The sequence below is a fragment of the Somniosus microcephalus genome, chromosome 2 (assembly GCF_052327205.1).
Source record: "Somniosus microcephalus isolate GS21.2 chromosome 2, FLI_Smic_1.0, whole genome shotgun sequence".
Lineage (NCBI taxonomy): Eukaryota > Metazoa > Chordata > Chondrichthyes > Squaliformes > Somniosidae > Somniosus > Somniosus microcephalus.
The window spans coordinates 225,700,983-225,716,840 of record NC_140988.1 but is presented as its reverse complement, the minus strand read 5'-3'; the positions used below and the strand labels follow the sequence as shown (position 1 = coordinate 225,716,840).

The 15,858-nt window shown below is 46.8% G+C and overlaps 1 protein-coding gene across 1 annotated transcript in view; it reads right to left on the bottom strand.

Annotated features, from left to right (window-relative positions):
- LOC147123241 (gamma-aminobutyric acid receptor subunit beta-1-like) overlaps window positions 1-15,858 on the bottom strand; it is a 779,888-nt gene that overhangs the window by 685,073 nt on the left and 78,957 nt on the right. The gene's annotated exons all lie outside the window — the stretch shown is intronic.

Genomic DNA, 15,858 nt, shown 5'->3' with positions numbered 1-15,858 from the left:
GTTGATAGCAGAAAGATATAAATTCCACAGGAGAACTCAGCACAAAGATGAGAGCAATGCTGAGTATCTTACAGAACTACGCAAGCTATCAAAGCACTGCCAGTTCAGAGCAGGACTGGCAGATACCCTACGGGACAAATTTGTCTGTGGACTCCTGAGTGAAGGAACACAGAAGAAGTTACTCGCAGAAAAAGAGCTGACGCTAGATAAGGCTTTCAGCGTGGCAGTATCATATGAAGCAGCAGCCAGGGGAGCTGCAGAAATTCAACAAAAACCACAGGAATACGGCACCCACGAAATGACACGGGGATTTGCAAAATGTTATCGCTGCGGCAGAACTAACCATAACCAGAAGGACTGCTGGTCCAAAGACAAAATATGCAGACAATGCGGGAAGATTGGACACATTGCACGAGTTTGTAGGTCTGGGAAGAAGACCAGCGACAACAAAAAGGCTACTAAGGAACCGTACAAGAAAGTACAAAAGATGACGGACAGTAGTTCCGAAGACCAGATGAGCGATAGTGAATCCGAGAACAGGAGATTAAGCTGTCTAAACTTCACAACGTAATCGCAAAAGAGGATCACCGAACCATTTGGGTCACCCTCACGATAGCAGGGTCCCAAGTTAAAATGGAATTGGATACAGGATCAGCGCTAACCGTCATGAATCGACGAGACTATGAGCGGCTATTTTCACACATACCCTTGAGAGAGACATCCATCGTCTTGACGACATATACGGGGCAAAAAGTATACCCCAGAGGAAAAATAAGGGTGCCTGTCAAATACAATGGCAAGAAAATACGGAAATTGTATCTCTACATACTGCCAAATGGTGGACCACCGTTATTGGGACGGGAATGGATCAGAAAGATAAACTTAGATTGGCATTCCATTCATGCAATGATGGTGGACGGTAAAGAAGATGAAGACGTCACTCCTGGACGATTGTCAACAATCTTAGCTAACGCCAAAGAGGTATTTCAACAAGAACTGGGCACGCTTAAAGGCGTAACCGCCTTGTTAAAAATAGAAGAGAATGCAGTTCCCAAGTTTTTCAAAGCGAGACCGGTACCATATGAAATTCGTCCAGCCATCGAGGCAGAGCTGGAGAATCTGGAGAAGGCGGGCGTGTTGTCTAAGGTCGACTGGAGCGAATGGGCGATACCCATCGTTCCTGTCATGAAGAAAACGTTAAGCAATAAGTCCGGAGAGCCAAGGAAGATTCGCATCTGTGGGGATTTCAAGGTGACGGTGAACCCTGTCCTTCACACAGTACAATATCCTCTTCCAAGGATAGAAGACATCTCCACCTCACTGTCTGGAGGGAAGCGTTTTACAAAAATTGACCTAGCACAAGCATATTTGCAGATGGAGGTTGAAGAGTCCTCTAGGAAGTATCTCGCGATAAACACTCACAAAGATCTTTACCAGTATCATCGATTGGTATTCGGAGTAGCATCGGCTCCGGCGATATAGCAAAGAGCGATGGAACAAGTCCTGCAAGGGATTCCAGGGACTCAGTGTTACTTGGACGACATCCTTGTAACAGGTGAAGATGACAGTGAGCACCTTAACAACCTAGAACAGGTGCTCACTAGACTAAGAGAACATGGGCTGCGAGCCAACCGCCCCAAGTGCGAATTTTTTAAGAAGCAGATATCGTATTGTGGCCACGTGATTGATGAAGAGGGGTTACATAAGTCCCTTGACAAAATTGAAGCGGTTGTTAAGGCCCCAGCGCCTGAAAATGTGTCGCAACTGAGGTCATTCCTCGGGTTGGTGAATTACTATCATAAGTTTTTGCTGAATTTGTCGACAATTCTGCATCCACTGAACGCCCTGCTACGAACGGGGGTAGCATGGAAATGGAGCGATGATTGTAAACGTGCTTTTCAGAAGAGTAAGGACTTAATCACTTCGAAGGAAGTATTGGCTCACTACAACCCAGCACTGCCAATCAGGCTGGCGTGTGATGCGTCTCCCTACGGCATTGGGGCGGTACTGTCACATAAATTCCTTGATGGTTTGGAGAGGCCGATAGCTTTTGCGTCACGCTCGTTAACTTCTGCCGAGCGTAACTACGCCCAGATTGACAGAGAGGCCCTCAGCCTAGTGTGGGGGGTGAAGAAGTTCAATCACTATCTGCACGGTCAAAAATTTACTCTACTAACCGATCATCAACCTCTTGTCTCCATTTTCAACCCTCAGAAGGGCGTACCGATAATGACAGCACAACGGCTGCAGAGATGGTCCCTTTTCCTAGGGGCACACCAATATGACATCGAGTACAGGGGAACTAAACAGCATGGAAATGCTGATGGATTGTCACGTCTACCGTTGCCGACGGTAGAAGAAGAAGACCTTGCAGTGGATCCAATGGAGTTATTCCACTCGACCATAGTCGAATGTCTCCCTGTGACGAATGCAAACATAGAAAAGGAAACACGGAATGACCCGACACTATCACGGGTCTATGATTTAATGGTGAAGGGATGGCTAGCACATGGCGAACCACTGCTGCCAGCATTTTCGCCAAGAAGAGAACAGCTGTCAGTGTGCAGAGGAACCTTGATGTGTGGATCTAGAGTAGTAATTCCACCTAAGTTGAAGGATAGAGTGCTCAATGAGCTTCATGAGGGTCATCTGGCTGGGGTAAAAATGAAGAGCTTAGCCACAGCGTTTGTGTGGTGGCCGGGAATCGATAGAGAAATCGAAGTGATGACCAAGAGCTGTGCAGGATGCCAGAAGGTCCAAAACGCCCCACCTCAAGCTCCTCTGCATCCATGGGAGTGGCCCTCATCTCCATGGCAAAGGGTGCACATTGATTTTCCTGGTCCCTTCATGGACTCGATGTTTTTAATTGCGGTGGATGCACATTCAAAGTGGCCAGAGGTAATAAAAATGTCCTCAACCACCACGGAAAAAACTATCACAGTTTTACGAACCATATTCGCCAGGAATGGGCTGCCTGAACAGATTTGCTCTGACAATGGACCACAGTTTGTGTCTGAAGAGTTCCGGAGGTTCTTAAAGAACAATGGTGTTAAGCATTACACATCTGCCCCATATCATCCAGCCACTAATGGATTGGCTGAGAGGTTTGTCCAAACATTCAAGAAGGCTATCAAGGCAATGCGTAATGAAGATATACCCCTACAACACAAGGTGGACAACTTCTTGTTTGCCTACCGGAATGCGACACATGCGGTTACCAACCAAACTCCAGCCATGATGTTCTTCAATCGAAGACTACGATGTCGCTTGGATTTGGTTAAGCCAAACGTCCGAAGAGATGTGGAGAACAGGCAGTTTCAGAATATGAATGAAAGGCCGACCAGGAGTTTTAAGATAGGTCAACCAGTTTTGGCCCGGGACTACCGCACTGAGAAATGGCAGCCAGGAACGATTTGTACACGACAAGGACCTCTCATGTATACCATGGACGTTGGGGAGAGCATTGTAAGACGCCATGCTGACCAGATTCTAGAGTCACTGGAAAACGTCAACTCCACACCACGATCTGATACACCTGGTAATGAAATCTACGTTCCAATTGCAGCTACCGCAGAACCGGTAATATTGGAAGCAGGTGAACCAAACAACGACATTGATTCCGACTCAACATTGCCAGAAGAACGTGATACTCCAGAGAGGCGTTATCCAGACAGAATCAGGAAGCCTCCTCAAAGACTGAACTTATAATTGCTTAAACTTAACCAATGTATCTAGCAACAGTAATTGTGATTGTAATTCGTTATCATTGGTTGTTAAATGAATGTTATGTACTGTTTATCTAAAAGGGGAGGAATTGTTGTGTATGTACCTTTAAGAGAATAACTGGTCTCAGACTGCAGTACCGGCAGTGACCACCCCTGTATAAAAGGCGCTAGAGAGCCTCTGCTGGTTAGTTTCGTTTATGCCTTTCACCAGTAAAGATCTCTTTGTTTCTCTCCTGCTAGTCCGTGTCTCAATCATTCACGGACTTAACAGATAACGCCTCTTTAGGGTATCAGGTTCTTCTGGCAAAGTTGATTCGGGATCAACGTCGTTGTTTGGTTCGTCTGCTTCCAATATCACCGATTCTGAGGTAGATGCAATTGGTACTTCGGTTTCATCACCAGGTGTATCGGATCGTGGTGTGGATTTGACGTTTTCCAGTGACTCTAGAATCTGGTCAGCATGGCGTCTTACAATGCTCTCTCCAACGTCCACGGTATACATTAGAGGTCCTTGCCGTGTGCAGGTCGTTCCTGGCTGCCATTTCTCTGTGTGGTAGTCCCGGGCCAAAACTGGTTGACCTATCTTAAAACTCCTGGTCGGCCTTTCATTCATATTCTGAAACTGCCTGTTCTCCACATCTCTTCTGATGTTTGGCTTAACCAAATCCAAGCGGCAGCAAGTCTTCGATTGAAGAACATCATGGCTGGAGTTTGGTTGGTAACCGCATGTGTCGCATTCCGGTAGGCAAACAAGAAGTTATCCACCTTGTGTTGTAGGGGTATGTCTTCATTACACATTGCCTTGATAGCCTTCTTGAATGTTTGAACGAACCTCTCAGGCAATCCATTGGGGGCTGGATGCTATGGGGCGGATGTGTAATGCTTAACATCATTGTTCTTTAAGAACCTCCGGAACTCTTCAGACACAAACTGTGGACCATTGTCGGAGCAATTCTGTTCAGGCAGCCCATTTCTGGCGAATATGGTTTGTAAGACTGTGATAGTTTTTTCTGTGGTGGTTGAGGACATTTTTATTACCTCTGGCCACTTTGAATGTGTATCCACCGCAATTAAAAACATCGAGTCCATAAATGGACCAGCAAAATCAATGTGTACCCTTTGCCATGGAGATGAGGGCCACTCCCAAGGATGTAGAGGGGCTTGTGGTGGGGCGTTTTGGACCTTCTGGCATCCTGTACAGCTCTTGGTCATCTCTTCAATTTCTCTATCGATTCCCGGCCACCACACAAACGCTCTGGCTAAGTTCTTCATTTTTACCCCTCCCAGATGACCCTCATGAAGCTCATTGAGCACGCTATCCTTCAATTTGGGTGGAATTACTACTCTGGATCCACACATTAAGGTTCCTCTGCACACTGACAGCTGTTCTCTTCTCGGCGAGAATGCTGGCAACAGTGGTTCGCCATGTGCTGGCCATCCCTTCACTGTTAAATCATAGACCCTGGAGAGTGTCGGGTCATTTCGTGTTTCCTTTTCTATGTTTGCATTCGTCACAGGTAGACATTCGACTATGGTCGAGTGGAATATCTCCACAGGATCCACTGCAGGTGCTTCTTCCACCGTCGGCAACGGCAGGTGCGACAATCCATCAGCATTCCCATGCTGTTTAGTTCCTTTGTACTCGATGTCATATTGGTGTGCCCCTAGGAAAAGGGACCACCTCTGTAGCCGTTGTGCTGTCATTATCGGGACGCCCTTCTGAGGGTTGAAAATGGAGACAAGAGGTTGATGATCCGTTAGTAGAGTAAATTTCTGACCGTGCAGGTAGTGGTTGAACTTCTTCACCCCCCGCACCAGGCTGAGGGCCTCTCTGTCAATCTGGGTGTAGTTACGCTCGGCTGAAGTTAACGAGCGTGACACAAAAGCTATCAGCCTCTCTGAACCATCAAGGAATTTATGTGACAGTACCGCTCCAATGCCGTAGGGAGATGCATCACACGCCAGTCTTATCGGTAGTGATGGGTTGTAGTGAGCCAATACTTCTCTTGAAGTGATTAGGTCTTTACTCTTCTGAAAGGCCCGCTTACATTCATCGCTCCATTTCCATGCTACTCCAGTTTGTAGTAGGGCGTTCAGTGGGTGCAGAATTGTGGACAAATTCGGCAAAAACTTATGGTAGTAATTCACCAAACCTCTGTTGCGACACATTTTCAGGCGCTGGAGCCTTAACTACCGCTTCAATTTTGTCAGGGGACTTATGTAACCCCTCTTCATCAATCACGTGGCCACAATACGATATCTGTTTCTTAAAAAACTTGCACTTGGGGCGATTGGCTCGTAGCCCCTGTTCTCTTAGTCTAGTGAGCACCTGCTCTAGGTTGGCAAGGTGTTCACTGTCATTTTCACCTGTCACTAGGATGTCGTCCAAGTAACACTGAGTCCCCGGAATCCCTTGCAGGACTTGTTCCATCGCTCTTTGCCATATCACCGGAGCTGATGCTACTCCGAATACCAATCGATTATACTGGTAAAGACCTTTGTGAGTGTTTATCGTGAGATACTTCCTAGAGGATTCTTCAACCTCCATCTGCAAATATGCTTGTGTTAGGTCAATTTTTGTAAAACGCTTCCCTCCAGATAGTGAGGCGAAAATATCTTCTATCCTCGGGAGGGGATACTGTACTGTGTGAAGGACTGGGTTCACCGTCACCTTGAAGTCCCCACAGATGCGAACTTCCTTGGCTCCTCAGACTTATTGTTTAATGTTTTATTCATGACAGGAACGATGGGTGTCGCCCATTCGCTCCAGTCTACCTTAGATAACACGCCTGCATTCTCCAGATTCTCCAGCTCTGCCTCGGCGGCTGGGCGAATTGCATACGGTACCGGTCTTGCTTTGAAAAACTTGGGAATTGCATTCTCTTCTATTTTTATCGAGGCGGTTACGCCTTTAAGAGTTCCCAGTTCTTGTTGAAATACCTCTTTAGCGTTAGCTAAGATTTTTGACAATCATCCAGGTGTGACGTCGTCATCCTTTTTACCAGCCACAGTCAGTGCCTGAATGGAGTGCCACTCTAAACTTATCTTTCTGATCCATTCACATCCCAATAACGGTGGTCCACCATCTTGCAGTATGTACAGATACAATTTCTGTATTTCCTTGCCGTTGTATTCAACAGGCACCCTTATTTTCCCTCTGGGGTATACTTTCTGCCCCGTATACGTCTTCAAGACAATGGATGTCTCTTTCAAGGGTATGTGTGAGAATAGCCACTCGTAGTCTCGTCGATTCATGACGGTCAGGGCTGATCCTGTATCCAATTCCATTTTGACTTGGGACCCTGCTATCGTGAGGGTGACCCAAATGGTTCGGTGATCCTCTTTTGCGATTACGTTGTGAAGTTTGAGACAGCTTAGTCTCTTGTTCCCGGATTCACTATCGCTCTTCTGGTCTTCGGAACTACTGTCCGTCATCTTTTGTACTTTCTTGTACTGTTCCTTAGTAGCCTTTTTGTTGTCGTTAGTCTTCTTCCCAGACCTGCAAACTCGTGCAATGTGTCCCATCTTTCCGCATTGCCTGCGTATTTTGTCCTTGGACCAGCAGTCCTTCTGCTCATGGGTTGTTCTGCCACAGCGATAACATTTTTCAAATCCCCGTGTCATTTCATGGGTGCCGTATTCCTGTGGCTTTTGCTGTATTTCTGCAGCTCCCCTTGCTGCTGTTTCGTACGATACTGCCACGCTGAAAGCCTTATCTAGCGTCAGCTCTTTCTCTGAGAGTAACCTCTTCTGGGTTCCTTCACTCAGGAGTCCACAGACAAATTTGCCCCGTAGGGTATCTGCCAGTCCTGCTCCAAACTGGCAGTGCTTTGATAGCTTGCGTAGTTCCGTAAGGTAATCAGCATTGCTCTCATCTTTATGCTGATTTCTTTTGTGGAATTTAAATCTTTCTGCTGTCAGCAGCGGTGTAGGATTTAAGTGTTCCTGTAGGATATCAACAATTTCATTAAAACTCTTCGCCATCGGTTTGGCTGGAGTGGTCAGGTTCCGCAATAGGCTGTACGTTCTTGCGCCCATTAAGTTTAGTAGTACCGATGCCTTTTTCTCATTGGCTACTTCGTTTGCCTTGCAATATACTTCGACTCTTTCCACATACGTGGTCCAGTCTTCTATTGCATTATCAAAGGCAGTGATATTGCCAGTCTTCGGCATCTTGGAAATCTAAGATGGCGCCTCCCGCGCTTTGCCTTCTTCCCCGATTGAACAAAATGGCGCCTCCTGCGCTTAGCCTTCTTCCCCGCTGGATTAAGATGGCGCCTCCCGCGCTTTCTGTCTTCTCCGCTGCTGCTAGAGCTGTTGCTGGCATTTTTATGCCTTGATGGCGACGCCCTATGGTCTTCGCGCACTTCCCCCCCGCGCTGCTGCTAACGCCGCTCTCCGCGGTCCCCGTGGCAAACTGCAGCTCCTCGCGGCTTTCTGCACTTCTAATTTCCTTTATTTTCCCGTCGTCAGAGCAAACCCTACGGGACACTTTCCTCCCTCTTCTCGGGTCTGTACGCTGCCCGGCTTCGTAGCACCGGCCGCGCCCTGTGTGCTCCACCCTCTCTCTCTCTCTCCTCTTCCCAACAACGCTGCTTGGCCCCGTTGAAAAGCCACCCGATCGAGCTCTAGCCCGCCGCAGCCCAGGAAGGATCAGTGTACTACCTGCCACCAGCCTGATTAGCTGGAACACCATAGACAGGATAACCAAGCCCCGCTCTCGACAGCCTCTCCTGCAAATCTTCAACTCCGATGAATCAGAGGCAGTTGCCCATGGTCGACACCCGTTTCTTCTGTTTGTTTGTTTTTTTTTTCTTTCTTCCTTCTGGCCTCGACCTCTAACAACTTCGCTTCAGGGATGGATCCCCATGAGGTGGTGCAGAACTGTAGGTAAGTTCGGATCTGCTCGTCGCCAGTATTATGTCCGTGTGTAATTGAGACACGGACTGCAGGAGTTGGTTACAACAGGTGTTTACTGAGTGGAGACAAAACTGGAACTACTATGCAAAGTTACTTCACAGGCTTATATACAGGGGTGGTCACTACTGGTACTACAGTATACAGGGGCTGCAGAATATAGTTCCTTCTGCAAAGTACATACACTACAATGTCCTCCTCCCATTCCTCGTTCAGGCTAAGAGCGATCCCTAGCAAAATGCTCATGATCAAGCATTCCCTTTCTCCTGGTAACTCCTATAAGTTAGAGTAGCACAGCACTTACTCTTTTTAGGAAAATCCTCAGAGAATTTCCACAATCAATATTGCTCAAGTGTTGGTGAAGTCTTGACAAAGTGTCCCAGAAAGTCTCCTGATGTATTTCAGAGGTCCTCTTCACAGCTCCAGCAGCAAGCAACATGAAATGGTGAGTATCCCTTTTTAAGTAGCGCTTGAAATAGACATCAATGCCGTGTTTACTTCTAAACAGCTGGTCGCTGTTAGGAGAGGGCGTTAGTTGATGTGTTAGCCACAAAAATGGTGTGCCACCTCTTTAATGCGCGCTAGCAGGCATTTTACGTGGCAATCAGCTGTTTAACAAACCTCTGGGTGGCTGTTCCTAGTGCTGTCTTCAACTCCTTTACCAAGATGGCATCTTGTGCTAAACACAGGCTAAACCAGCCTTGCAGCTTAAGACCCAACATTGGCCACTTCGGAGGTTCTTTAGTGCGTAAAGCATCCAGTGAAAATTGCCCCCAAGGACACAGAGTGAACCCCAGGGACCGAGAGAGAAAAAACTAGCGAGAGAGAGAAAAAAGCAGAGAAAGTAACCCAGAGAGAGAGGCTGAGAGGGAAACTGAGAGAAAGTGAAAGAGACTGAGAGGCAGACTGAGAGAAAGAGGGAGAGACTGAGAGAGAGAGAGAGAGAGAGAGAGAGACTGAGAGAAGTTCTGGCAGGATATTGGGGAATTCCTGTGGAAAATCTATTCCTTCTTGTCCAGTATAGTCGCAGATGTAAGAAATGTCTCCAGGAGAACTTCTTTGTGCTTGTGCTCAAAGTCATTGAGCTTGAGAAACATTTGAAGACACTCTACACTATATGGAAAGACAGGGGTTTGTGGAGGAGACACTCACACACTGCAGGATACGGTCTAGCAATAGTATGCCAGAAGAGGCATGTGAGTGACCATCCATTTGGGGAAAGCGGGTGAAGGAGGACTCAGGTAGAGGTACTGCAGGAAACAGCTAGGGATCTGAAGCTGTCTGCTAGTTATATAATGCTGGATACCCATAATACAGACAAGGGCAGCCAGTTACAGGAGGGAATTCAGAAGCAATATTATGACAGCAAGGACCAAGTGATTATTCAGTGGGAGATGGGGGAGGGGGTAGGAAGAGTTAAGTACAGGAAGGTAGCAGTAATGGGAGTCTCAATATTGAGAGGAGTAGACAGTCACTTCTGTAACTGGAAACATGAGTCCTGTACAGTGTGCCTGCACAAGGGACATAATGGAACAAGTGTTAAAAAGCCAGAAATCATGGTTCATGCCAATACCAAGTTTAGAATTTGATTTCGATCCTACCAGTGCTAAATGCTAGCCAGTACAGAAACAACCAGATTAGAGAGGTTAATACATGGCTAAAGGTATGGTTTAAGAGGGTACAGTTGAGATTCTTCGGGCAGTGGGCTCAGTTCCTGGGGCAGGAGTAAGCTGTACTGATGGGGTTGTCACACCTGAACAGAGCTGGAATAAATATCATCATGAGGAGTTTAACTAGAGCTGTGGGGGAAATTTAAAATGAATAGCAGTTGGAGAACGAAAGGGGTAAAGGAGTGAAAAGAAAACAGAATAGGGAGTTTGGAAGAGAAGGTTAGCATCTAGGTACAAAGGTAATAAGAAGCTGGATACGTTCAATATTTCCAAGTTTGCTGATGACACAAAACTAGGTGGGATTGTGTGTTGTGAGGAGGATGCAAAGAGGCTTCAAGGCGATTTAGACAAGTTGAGTGAATGGGCAAATACATGGCAGATGCAGTATAACGTGGATAAATGTGAAGTTATCCACTTCGGTAGGAAAAACAGAAAGGCAGAGTATTAGTTAAATGGTGTTAGATTGAGAAAGGTTGATGTACAGAGGGACCTGAGTGCCCTTGTACACCAGTCACTCAAAGCAAACATGCAGGTGCAGCAAGCAGTTAGGAAGGGAAATAGCATGTTGGCCTTCATTGCAAGAGGATTTGAGTACAGGAGCAAGGATGTCTTACTACAGTTATACAGGACCTTGTGAGACCACATCTGGAGTACTGTGTGCAGTTTTACTCTCCTTACCTAAGAAAGGATATACTTACCATAGAGGGAGTGCAGCGAAGGTTCACCAGACTGATTCCTGGGATGGCAGGACTGTCGTATGAGGAGAGATTGGGTCAACTAGGCCTGTATTCACTGGAGTTTAGAAGAATGAGAGGGGATCTCATTGAAACATATAAAATTCTGCCAGGGCTAGACAGACTGGATGCACGGAGGATGTTTCCCCTGGCTGGGGGGTCTAGAACAAGGGGCCACAGTCTCAGGATATGGGGTAGGACATTTAGGACTGAGCTGAGGAGAAATTTCTTCACTCAGAGGGTGGTGAAGCTGTGGAATTCTCTACCACAGCAGGCTGTGGAGGCCAAGTCACTGAATATATTTAAGAAGGAGATAGGTAGATTTCTAGACACAAAAGGCATCAAGGGGTATGGGGAGAGAGCAGGAATATGATATTGAGATAGAGGATCAGCCATGATCATATTGAATGGCAGAGCAGGCTCGAAGGGCCGAATGGCCTACTCTTGCTCCTATTTTTCTATCCCATTTAGCACGGTGGTAGTGCCACACAACACGATGGACGGTGAAGACGGAACTTCAACTCCACAATGACTGTGCGGTAGTCACCAATACTGTCATGCACAGATGCATCTGTGGCAGGTAGATTGGTGAGGACGAGGTCAAATAGGTTTATCCCTCATGTTGATTCTCTCACCACCTGTCGCAGGCCCAGACTGGCAGCTATATCCTTCAGGACTTGGCCAGCTCGGTCAGTCGTGGTGCTATCAAGTCAATCTTGGTGATGGACATTGAAGTCCCCCACCCAGAGTACATTCTGTGCCCTTCTTACTCTCAATGTTTCTTCCAAGTGGTGTTCAACATGGAGATGTACTGATTCATCAGCTGAGGGAGGGCGGTAGGTGGTAATCAGCAGGAGGTTTCCTTGCCAATGCTTGACCTGAAGCCTTGAGACTTCATGGGGTCTGGAGTCAATGATTGATGACTCCCAGGGCCACTCCTTCCCGACTGTATACCACTGTGCCACCACCCCTGGTGGGTCTGTCCTGCCGGTGGGACAGGACATACCCAGGGATGGCGATGGAGGAGTCTGGGACATTGGCTGAAAGGTATGATTCTGTGAGTATGACTATGTCAGGCTGTTGCTTGACTAGTCTGTGGACAGCTCTCCCAATTTTGGCACAAGTCCCCAGATGTTGGTCAGGAGGACTTTGCAGGGTCGACTGGGCTGGGTGTGCCATTGCCATGTCCGTAGCCAGTGCTTGGTCGATGCCAGGTGGCCTGTCCAGTTTCATTCTTATTATTGTGTTTCGTAGCTGTTTGTTACAACTGAGTGGCTTGCTAGGCCATTTCAGAGGGCAGTTAAGAGTCAACCATATTGCTGTGGGTCTGGAGTCACATATAGGCCAGAGCAGGTAAGGATGGCAGATTTCCTTCCCTAAAGGACATTAGTGAACCAGATGGGTTTTTACGACAATCATGGTTACCATTACTGATACTAACTTTTTATTCCAGATTTATTTAATTAACTGAATTTCAATTCCCCAACGGCCGTGTTGGAATTTGAACTCACTTCCACTGGATCATTAGTCCAGGCCTCTGGATTACTAGCCCAGTGACATTACCACTATGCTACCATTCCCTCTTAAAAAAGTACATGGGCAGGCAAAAAAAACCCAAGAAAATCCAATCTAAAATGTCTGTATATTAATGCACAGAGTATAAGAAACAAAACTGGAGAATTAAAACTGTTGATTAAAATAGGAAATTATGATATGATAATGAAGCAGTCCATGCCCGCATGCAACAAGACCTGGATGATGTTCAGGCTTGGGCTGATAAGTGGCAGGTAACATTCGCGCCACAGAAGTGCCAGGCAATGACTATCTCCAACAAGCGAGAGTCTAACCACGGCCCCTTGACAGTGAATGGCATTACCATCGCCGAATCCCCCACCATCAACATCCTGGGGGTCACCATTGACCAGAAACTTATCTGGACCAGCCACATAAATACTGTGGCAACAAGAGCAGGTCAATGGCTAGGTATTCTGCCACGAGTGTCTCACCTCCTGACTCCCCAAAGCCTTTCTACCATCTACAAGGCACAAGTAAGGAATGTGATGGAATATTCTCCAATTGCCTGGATGAGTGCAGCTCCAACAACACTCAAGAAGCTCGACATTATACAGGACAAAGCAGCCCGCTTGATTGGCACCCCATCGACCACCTTAAACATTCACTCCCTCCACCACCGGCGTACCGTGGCTGCAGTGTGTGCCATCTACAAGATGCACTGCAGCAACTCACCAAGGCTTCTTCGGCAGCACCTCCCAAACCCGCTACCTCTTCCACCTAGATGGACAAGGGCAGCAGACACATGGGAACACCACCACCTCCAAGTTCCTCTCCAAGTCACACAGCATTCTGACTTAGAAGTATATCGCCGATCCTTCATCGTCGCTGGGTCAAAATCCTGGAATCCTAATAGCACTGTGGGAGTACCTTCACCACACGGATTGCAGCAGTTGAAGAAGGCGGCTCACCACCACCTTCTCAAGGGCAATTAGGGATGGGCAATAAATGCTGGCCTTGCCAGCGATGCCCACATCCCATAAACAAATGCATTTTTTTTAAAAACATTAACATAAATGTGGGTGCAGTTGGATCAGAATTGGCAATTAAATATAGCTGTGATAAAACTTTTCAGAGGGATAGTGAGGGAAGAAAGCAAAGTGAGGTACCTTGACTTGGATATACTACTAAGTTCCTTCTCTAGCTTTCCCATTAATATACTTCAACTTCAAAAGGAAGCATTTTACAGCACCAGTATGACTTTTGTTTCCCAAATGATCTACCCTGGTGCTGTTTCTGAGTTTATGCACTGAAATTAAGAGTAATTTTGTGCCACAATGAACTCATGCCCACTGGGCTTTGGGTTGAGACTGGCCAAGCTAATTTAACTTAGAATCATCAGAGAGACGAGCCCTTCATCTCCTCCACCAGGGCTGGATTCTCACTCGGTGACGATAGCAATGTTTCTGAATCTTTAAACTACCTATGCTTTGTTTCTAAAAGTTTTATTGAATTACATGTATTTCGTATGGATTACATTCAGACAATTCACACAGCTGCAAAAATATACAGATTGCAAAAGAGACTGTTATCTTTATATATTTTTCCAGTAAAAAGATAACTAACTAATGTGTTAATTAATATTACAAAATAACTGCTGTTGTAGTTTAATAATGGTTTTGATTTGGAGAACCAATCTAAGGCCGCGATTTTCTCAGCGGTGTCGGGATGGGGGCAGGTCAGCTGGTTTCCGGGTTCCAGTCTCGCCCCCAGCTGCCTCCGCTCTGCAGACGTGATTTTCCCTTGATTGGACGTGTTAAGCCCGCCCTGTGGGCTTACCAGCCAATTAACAGGAGGGGATCTGATGACGTTATTTGATGACGCGTCATCTGCCGGTTCCTTTAAAGGGACCATGCACAATTTTATTTTGACAGTTGCTTTTTCAGTGTTTGACAGCATTGAGCTGCTGAAAACACTAACATTCACTGCACAAAGGTGAATTCTTACACCCGGGCTCTCCAATGACTCCCTCCATATGCTTATGGAGGGAGTCCCAATACGCAGGGAACTTCTCTTCCCTTCCAAGGGTGGAAGAGACCTCCCCAAGACACCAACTTACCTTGCACCTCCACCCAACCCTCTCTATCTAGTTTATCACTTCCCCATCTCATTAGCCACCCCTCACACTCACCCTCATTCTACTGCAAGCATACCAACTAACAACTCACAAAGGTGGGCACTTGAGAGGTTTAGCCGATGTCCATGTGAAGTTTCTGGTAATGTGTTGTCATACAGTGAAATCTCTCTTTCAAAAAGTGCCCCTTAGTGGACAGATCTGAGCGCAGTGAAAAGTGTCTCACTGAGTTCCAGTGATTGTTCAGTCATAACTTCCCCCCACTCCCACCCCCGCTATAGTGATGTGTGTGCATGGAATGGCTTGGACACTAAAGGGATGCTTCACGGTGCTGATGTGGGATGGTGTCAACCTGGCGCATCATGTGGCAGCCAGTATTTACAGCATCAAGTAAAGAAAGTCTGGCCATGGTGATGCCATCGCAGGCCTCCCGGCCAGCAATTTTATCAGGGGCTGATGCCCTGTGTCCAGTGCAGCATCAGGTGATGGCGGCGAAGGTTGGTGATGTGGTTGGTGATGTTGGTGTTGGGGATGATTGTGGAAGGATTCAGAGGACCAAGGTCTGATTGCTTCATTGGTTCCGATGTTGCTGGAATAGATGCCAGCTGCATGTGAGATGACAGAAGTGAGCTGTCACTGGTGAGAGAGGTTCTCCCAATGAGGTAGCACTGGACATGCAGTTGGATTTTTAAAATTGTAAGCTAAAGAAATCTGTATATGTATTAAAAATTCAGTAACCAACATTTTCTTTGCTCTGAAACGCACCATGTGCAACATGACATCCTTGACACCACTTCTGCAGCTGTCAGCTTTTCACAAACATCAGAGCAGACTCAAAACACACCAGGATGAGCTGGCACGTTCCCCAAACAGTGGGTAACCCGTGGGGGAGAAGATAAAATTACAAGTAAGCCTCAAAAGACTATTAAATTGGCTCTTAACAAGCCATTTAAGTAACTAAATTGTCTCCCCTACCGCTTGGTGTTGGGTCAATTCTGCGCTGACAGACCCAACACCTGGGAGACTCGTGTGGAGGCGGGTTCACAGCGAGTTTCCTACCCGCTGTCAATCTTTGCGATTTTGACAGCAGTCCCGTCTCCAAAGCCACACTCTGAGAACCAGCAAAATTCTGGCCGAAGTGTTTTGTCTGCATGTACAAATTGTAG